The following is an 8,886-nucleotide window of genomic DNA, read 5'->3' on the forward strand; positions in this document are numbered from 1 at the left end:
ACCCAGTCACATTCCCCTCAGCATATATATTTTTTCTTTTTTCCTTTTACTCCTCCCACCTCTCCGTGCAACTACAGAGTCCTGCCCAGGACAAACTTCTTAAGCACAGACTGAGTTAACAAAATTTTTACCTTACAGAATTTTTACTTTACAATAAAGTTGTTAAGAAGGAAGTGGGTTGCTGTGTGCTTTGCAAGAGCCCTTCCTTAATTACAAGTTAAGTCATATCAAAAATACACATGTAGTTTGATTGTTGCTATGGTGATAATAAGCTGATGTCGCAGAACAACTTTTAACAATTGATTATGTGTGTTGTCTCTTGCCAAAATGAATCATTGCAAAGAAGTTGTATCTGATTAGCGAATGATGGAAATTCATGCTCCTAATGTTGACCCTCTGCTTTTTGCTTTCTTTTAAAATGTGGGCTTGCATTTGATCTCTCTGCCCTCTCCTGTTTTTAAACACAGCTCTGCAGGGAAGGGACAGGGATTGCAGCTGTTGGTGAGGGGTCTCCCTGCCCCTGGTCCTGTCAGGGCTGGGCCCAGATGTCTTGCGGTCTGGTGTGGAGGGGCAAATGACACCCTCAGGTACGTGCTAGTGCCCAAGGCTGGTCAAATTACTTTGCTCAGAAGTACCTCCCTGGCAAGCCCATGCAGAGCTTGCTTGAGGTCTGCAATGGGAGTCTTCTTAGAATAAAGTTATAAACTCAAACAAAAAAGCAACCGGTCCCTGGTGGGCCTCTGGTGGGACAACTTCGTTGTCTGAGTGTACCCAGCTGTCCCCTGCCCCAGCCTGCTGACTGGGTAGGGCAGATCCACTTCACAAGCTTTATGGCAGACAGCAGAGTACCGTATTTTTCGCTCTATAACACGCACCTGACCATAACACGCACGTAGTTTTTAGAGGAGGAAAACAAGAAAAAACTATTCTAAATGAAACAGTGGGTGCATGTGTGTTTTTTGGTGCACGCTGTAGCCATGGACATGCTATATGATCTGATGGTGAACTTGGGGTGACCCAGTGCAAAAATCCTGAGGATCCATGTGGATCCGTGCTTTGTAACCACGTTTTAAGTGGGGAGGGAAGGAAAAGCATTCAAGGGACAAGGAGCACGTGTGGGGTGTGTGGAGAAGGATGCTGCTAATAATGCAGAAGAGGGGTTTAAGGGGAGAAGGAACACGCGTGGGGTGTGTGGAAAAGGAGCTTTTTGGCGAGCTGAGCGGGGAGGGGGGAGGGAAAGACCACTGTTGCTTTAAAGGAGCCAACCGGACAGCAGCCACTTAGAGCAGTGTAAACAGCTCCTTTCCTCTCCCGCTTTGCTCCTGTTACGATATTGAAGCAATGCAGCCGCGAGCTGCTGGTAGCTTGAAAACAAAACATAATGGGAATGTTGGGACTGTTCCGTGGGAAACAGAGGGACAGTCAATTCACAGTGCAGAGGGCACCGGAATTAGCTCAGAGTGTAATATGAGCCGGAGAGGAAGTGTTTGCTCTCTCTCGACTGCTGGAGTTTGAAGAGAGCAGTCATGTTTTCTGTAACGCTGCAAAGACAGAAATAAAGGCATGTAAATACGTTTCTGTCTATCTCTTTCCCCTGCCCGGGGGGGGGGCAGGAAAGAGGGGTGTGTTCTTCTCATGCTGAGAAGGATCGCCCATCGCGACCTCTGCCTGGATCTTGCCGGGAAAGCAGACAGGGAGGTCAGCAGGAGACCAAGCCGGGTGCCTGGGAGAGTTGCCAGTTTCTCCTGATAAAGGCTTGATTTCCGACATCTGGTAGCAGAGGATGGTTTTGATCCATGAAAGCAACAAGAGAGGTTGATGGATCGTACTTCATCCTCTGCAAGGAGATAAAGAAAGAATGTGGTAGCGGGCGGATGGAAGCTACAAGGACGGCTGTGATGGCCTGGGATTCCAATTCAGAGGATGAACTAGAGGAATCCCAGCCTGCACAAGAGTCCCCGCCTACAGGGCCGGCTGAACTGGGGCAGGGCCTTGATTCTGAGACACCTACACCTGTGCCGGATCCTCAGCAGCAGGCACCAGGTGAATCCATTCTGGCTCCAGAGGTGGTTGAGGACTCAGTGCCTACAGGTGAGTCTCCCCCTGGGCCCAGTAACCCTTCAGCCTTTCCTGAACTGCAAAGGCTCAGGGCAGAGAGGCGAAGGGAACTGGTTTCTCCCAGGAGGAGTGCTCGCCTTAAGGCCAGGAGAGACGGGTCTCCTGGGGGCCGAGACCGCCCCTGGCCTCAGAGAAGATAAAGGCCAGTCAGCCCGGCCCCAGGTTGCGGAAGCAACGTTGTTGTTGAGTACCTGCTCCTACCCGGACCCAGACCTGACCTTCCAGTGTTCCTGTTCCCCACCCGGCTTCCTGCTTCTGACCTTCCAGCCTTCCTGTTCCCGCCTGACCTCCTGCTTCGGACCTCGCCTCACTCCTCGTGAACTGTTTCCAGGCTAGTGACTCAGGACTGAACTTGGACTACGATAACTGTAACCTTCCTCCTGGGACCAGCACAACGGCTGAGCACCGGAGGAGGTGTTTTTGCTGAGCAACGGATTCCCTCAAGGTATGGTGATTTTATGGGCTAAAAGAGTGAACGCAGATTGATTCTTCTCTGGTTCACAAAAGCTGCTTTTTGGATAAAAAACCAGCACTGAAAGAGAGCCACATATTTCGCATTCCTGAGTCTTGATAAGCCAGTTGCTAAGCAACGAAACGTCAGTAAAGTGGAAAGTTACTAGCCAACAAAGAAAGGGGCTGGGACTGTAAGAGGCTGGAAAAGCACTGGTAGAAATTCCAGCATTTGTTTTGTCTGCTATCTCACTGCTCTTGGAGGGACTTTCAAAACAGCCTGTGTTTAGCTGCCAAGTGAGGCAGTAAACAGACAATAGACTCTTGGAATTTTACAGGCTCGAGAGTGAGAGCTGAGGCTTGGATTCAAAATGGATGCCAAGAAGGGGGGAGGCTTACCTTACCCACCTCCACTGACTAATGACAATTATTCCTCACGGTCTGTAAAGATGAAAGCCCTGCTTCAGAATCAGAGGATTTTTGGGGTGATTGAAAACCCCATCCCTGCAGCACCAACGCCAGGTTGGAATTCACAGAATGTGAGAGCCAGGACGGCCATAATTCTGTGTATCTCAGATGATCAACTCGTGCATATTCAGGATTTGGAATACACGCGTGAGATTTGGCAAACGCTGCGTAGAATACATCAAAGAGATGCTGGTTCTTCAGCGTTGCTGCATTTTGAAAAGCTGACCAATCTAAGGCTAGCGCCTGATGGAGATGTACAAGCGCATCTGACAGAGATGAAATTCTTACGCCAGCAGATGGCGGAACGCAATTTCCCTCTATAGGAAGAGATATTCTGCTTCATGATTATTAACAGCCTTAATCGGACTTATAAAACGGTTGCAAGTCAGCTTGGTTCTCTACCTGCCACAGATCTTATGACGGAGAGAATTTGTGCCGTGATTCTCAATGAGAAAGATCGCCTTGCTGCAATAGATGTCAAAGACAGGGGGAGAGAAACTCGGAGTTCTGACACCCCCACTGCTATTGCTAGTGAAGAACAGGCTGTTGCTTTGAATGTTGTCGGTTGTTTCAATTGTGGACAGACTGGGCATCTTCAGCGGAATTGTAAGAAGCCATGTCAACAGAAAGGAGCTAAGGGGAGCTCTGCAAAGCCTGAGGTGTCAGGCAAAAGTCGTACCAAGTCCCAGGTGAAACCTGCAAAAGCATTGCTGTCAACAAAAGCCGAATTTTCAACGGAGAACGCTTTTGTTCTTGACACGGGATGCACGTAACACATGACGTCGCACAGAGATCTGTTTTCAACGTTTAAGAAGCAAAGCTTCACTGTGAAACAGGCCAATGGACAGAAGCTGAAAGCGACCGGGTTTGGAACTGTGTATCTTGAGAGTCTGAACTTGACTATTAACAATGTGTATTTGGTTCCTGATTTAAAGTTCAATCTGCTGAGTGTTTTGCAGATCACAAAGAAAGGACTGACTTTGTCCTATGATAGAGAAAGCTGCAAAATCTTCAAAGATGGAGAGCTGTATCTTTCTGCCGGAGAGAAAGATGGACTGTATTTGTTGACTTTTGATCAAAGTGATTGCATAACTTGTAATGCATCTGATTTCTCTTGCAGGCATGAAGAAAATGTCCAGAAAAATGTCCAGAAGACGACGCAAGTAACCAAAGCTTTTCAGCGAGTGTATGCTGATGTGATTGGTCCTCTAGCACCATCTAGAGGCAATGCAAGATATTATCTTGTGTGTGTGGATTATTTCTCTCATTATGTGTGGGTATATATATTGCAGAAACCACAAGAAGCCTTAGAAAGGTTTAAAGAGTTTTGTGACAAGGTTAATAATGTTCATGATGCTAACATTGACTGTCTTTTCACAGATGAAAAGCCAGTTTTTCTTTCACAGGATTTTCAGGATTTCCTGGATAAGAAAGGGATAAGGCACAAGACTGCTGTTTCTGCAGAAGCATGGAACAGAAGTATCTGTGTGCAAGTGAACAAAGAATTGCAAAATGGCATGAAGGCACAATTGCTGAGTTCACATTTGCCACATGAGTATTGGGCGGAGTCGTTAATGTGTTTTTGTTACAGTTGGATGAGAAAGGTTTCAAAAGATTTGGGAAGTTCTCCTTTTGAGAAGCTGCTCCATAGAAAACCTTCTGTTGCCCATTTTAAGGTTTTTGGGTCTCATGTGAAGACTGAAGCTCCAGGTGGAGTAAAGAATGCTAGAGACATTTTTGTGGGTTATGAAAAGGGTCTTTACAGAGTAATTTTGTCTGAATCTGGTCAGGTGATTCTCACGAAATTTCTAGAGAGTGCTCCTGAACAGGAGAGAGTAATTGTTCACACATTTCCCACTGAAGACAATTCAGATGATGATGATGATTTTATTGATTACAGTGGTACTGAGAGTGACAGTGATAGCTCAAAGAGCTCAGTTGACACAGTCATTGAGAGGAAATCTCACACAATGGCTAGACCTTCACAGGTGAAGGATGAACCACTGTTTACTATTGGAACTGGTTCTCCAAAAAGTCCTGAGACTGAACCAGTGAGCAGAGAGGATCAGCACCTCATATGCAGGTCCGAGAGAGTTACAAAGGGTGTACCACCCAAGAGGTATTCAAAAGAGTTTGCTAACTCAGCTGTTGCATGTGTTACTATTGTTGACAACTCAAGACAGGTTGAAGCTGTGTCTAAGTCAGAGACAAAGGCACAACAGGGAGTTGCTAAGCGTAACACTACATTCCCTAGCCAAGGTAATGCAGATGCACTCATTCCTTGGAAGTCAGACAACCAGAAAGGTACACTGGGGAAACCAGTGGCGGGTAGTTCCAAGGGTGGAACTGAAACAACAGGGGAGTGTTATATGTATAACAACTGTTTGTTTTCTTCTCTGGATCACGCTTTGCTCGCAGCACACATTGCTTCATATGGGGGAGTATGTTACGATATTGAAGCAATGCAGCCGCGAGCTGCTGGTAGCTTGAAAACAAAACATAATGGGAATGTTGGGACTGTTCCATGGGAAACAGAGGGACAGTCAATTCACAGTGCAGAGGGCACCGGAATTAGCTCAGAGTGTAATATGAGCCGGAGAGGAAGTGTTTGCTCTCTCTCGACTGCTGGAGTTTGAAGAGAGCAGTCATGTTTTCTGTAACGCTGCAAAGACAGAAATAAAGGCATGTAAATACGTTTCTATCTATCTCTTTCCCCTGCCCGGGGGGGGGGCAGGAAAGAGGGGTGTGTTCTTCTCACGCTGAGAAGGATCGCCTATCGCGACCTCTGCCTGGATCTTGCCGGGAAAGCAGACAGGGAGGTCAACAGGAGACCAAGCCGGGTGCCTGGGAGAGTTGCCAGTTTCTCCTGATAAAGGCTTGATTTCCGACATCTCCTTCTCTCCCTCTTTGCTGCTTTATGCAGCTAATGGCGAATCCCCTGCAACCCAAGTCCTGCTCAGCGGATCAGCTGAGACGCTGGGAGAATTGTAATTTCCCCCTCTCCCTCATCCCGTGCCCTCCTGTCCCCAGCAGCCTTTTTAAAAACTTTTTTACTGGTTTTCACTGCGCTCGTGGCTCAGAGCCCTCCTGTGCCCTGCCGTCCCTCTGGAGCCTCATTGCTCCGTTTAGAGAGCGCACGGACCTTTGCTAGCTGAGGCTGCAGCAGCTGTTGCTGGCTACGCGGCGCTTTTTCCGGCTCGCTATGGCTCCCGTCTGTCCCTTCTCCTGTGTAAGCGGATGCCCGCTTTGCTGCCATGGCTCTTCTTCCCTCCCTCCTCCCCAGCTCCTCCCCCTCCTCCTGGCTGTAAAGCAAGCAAAGCTAGAGCGGGACAGAAGCCCTGCAAGCGGCTCCCGCTTTGCTTGACTGACGGCAGCCATGAGTGCATTCGCTCTGTAACACGCACAGACATTTTCCCTTACTTTCTAGGAGCAAAAAAGTGCGTGTTTTGGAGCGAAAATTATGGTATTTGCTGCTTTTCCTCAGGCCACAAAATGTATTGGGCTTCTTGCATGTTCTGTGGGAGGTACAACTAGTCAATCATAGCTGTGCATGATTGCCAGTAAGAGCCGACTCAGACTGGCCATGACCTCTCACCTTTGGGGAGGGAGGAAATAAGGGTTGTTTCCTGCTCCTCACTCTCCCCTTTGAACCATGTAGAATCATAGAGTTGGAAGGGACCCTGAGGATCATCTAGTCCAACCCCCTGCAAGGCAGCAATATGCAGCTGTCCCAGACGGGAATCAAACCTGCAACCTCTAACCAGCTGAGCTATCCAGCTACTAAACTGAGCTGGGGCTCCAGACTCAGACCGCGTGTTTGAGGCTAACTTTTGTACCTTGCCTGTGTTGCTGCTGCTGTGGTGTTGAATGATGAGTGAGACCTGTGATTATTGTAAGTAAAGCATTTAAACTTACTAAAGTTGTGGTCTATTCAGTCTGAGGAGTAAAGGCAGGGGAGAACTATAAATGCTTAATACTGGCACAATTCATATTTCTCATTCTTTGCAAACATGTCATAAATATGTTTTAAACTCTGCTTGGGGGTTGTTTTGGCTAACGAGTGAGTCAAGCCCTGCACACTTTTTTTTTTAATTCAGGCAGTCAGCCATTTTTCCTTTGTAGTGGGACTTCAGGATTAATTGTTATTCCCCAGTTATTTCCCAACATGTTTTGCATTCCTGTGGGCTCTTTTTATGTTACGCATGGCAGCTGTGAATGGCTTCAGACAGAGTGAAGGTAGTTTGGGGATAGGGAAGAGATGGCTTGACGCTTTCCTTTCCAGTCATTTTGTCCCCTCAAAATCACCCCCAGTGGCTTTTTTCCTCGAGAGACAAAGCATCTGGAGAGGCGGAGATTCACCCACACTGGTACCCAAAGCTCAAGCCAACTTCCCCAAAGCTTAGTTTGAGGAAATTGTAAATAGCTACTGTGTACTGAATCATGCCATCAGTCCATCTAGCCCAGATTTGTCTACTGTGATGCAAAATTGTGAAACTCAAAAAAGTTGAGAAAGTAGTTCTCAGAAACACAACTGTTAACTACTAATTGCAAAACTGTCTCTACCCAAAGCAAGAACAGAAAACTGTTCTGCAAAACATTTTCAGAACTTGCAATTTGCAACTATATCTGTAGCTATAGCTGCACACACACCAATTTCTGAGCAGTGAGAGATTTCAGGATTTCCAACGCTTACCCAGGGTTCAGCTGCCTTGGAGTTAAGGTCAGCAGAGACTGTGGTGTCTTTGGGATACATATATGGTTTTACTTATACAGACATACATTCTGAGCATATGATGTAAGAGCTCAAAGCATTAACACCCCAACGGATCTTGATTCCCCATTAGGTTTCGAGGGAAGGCCCCACTGCAGACCATAGCTTGGGGATTCAGCTCACAGAGAAGGTTCAGTGCCTCTGTATCCTTTTAGCTCTTGGCATAACCAAAACTCACCCACAAACTAGCCTCCCTGGCCTGCTGATCTCCTTCTGGGTTCATATGGCTTCCGGCTGAGCAGTGGCAAAGAGCAGTGGGGGTGGAGAGCAGGCGGGGGCGTGGCTGGCGCGCGTCCCAGGGGTGTGACACATGTCCTGGGGATGTGATGTGTGTCCCGGGGGCATGGCGAGGATGGGGTGACAAGGACTTTTAAAACTTTCCCACCATATCCCAGAATACAGTTCGTACAGCATCATTGCTACATCATTGCTACATCACTGACATGTCACAAAAGGGGAGGAGAGAGAGGGGTTAAACTAGTTTAACCCTGGCAGACATGTCCAGACAAGTCCTTGGTACAAGATTAGCATAAGCAGACATGGCAGGGCAAGACCCAGGTATGTTTGGATCCCTTGGCAAATCTGGTGATGGGATTAGGCTTTCCTTGGCCAACAAGCAGCTCAGCAATTGTCACCTCTGGGAACTTCCTGGAGTCCTTTTTCAAGAGGAAAATAGCTTTGGAATGGAGGAAATTGGCAAAGGAGTTGATTTTATATGATTGTTAAAGCTAGGTAACTTCACTGAGCTGTCAAGTCAAAAGGATACATTTATGCATAATATTTGTAACATTTAACAACTTTAAAGATGTGCCCCCCCCCGTAATTTCCGTAACATTTTTCCAACTTTGTTCTGCAAAATAAAACTTTCTTGTTTGCTCAACTTCTTGCAAAACCATTTTTCTTATCAAGCTTATACAGTTCATTAATTTGATAATGTTGTAACCAACCATCTAATTTATCTTTAATTTGGTCAAATGATCTTAATTTAAATCCTTCGTTATCTTCCAACAATAAATCAGCATATTTCAACCATTTACTCTCCATATTTAAATTTTTCTGGGCCTTTGCTTCCATTGGTG

General features: G+C 46.7%; 1 long non-coding RNA gene across 2 annotated transcripts in view; it reads right to left on the minus strand.

Moving 5' to 3' along the window:
- Positions 1-8,677, minus strand: part of LOC308597857 — a 30,064-nt gene extending 21,387 nt beyond the window's left edge. For both annotated transcript variants that reach the window (XR_014013215.1, XR_014013216.1), the window contains exon 1: positions 7,986-8,677. This is a non-coding gene — a long non-coding RNA (uncharacterized lncRNA). The remainder of the gene's footprint in view (positions 1-7,985) is intronic.
- Positions 8,678-8,886: the final 209 nt, after the last annotated feature.

This window comes from Podarcis bocagei, assembly GCF_964188305.1.
Source record: "Podarcis bocagei genome assembly, chromosome: 11".
Taxonomy (NCBI): Eukaryota; Metazoa; Chordata; class Lepidosauria; order Squamata; family Lacertidae; genus Podarcis; species Podarcis bocagei.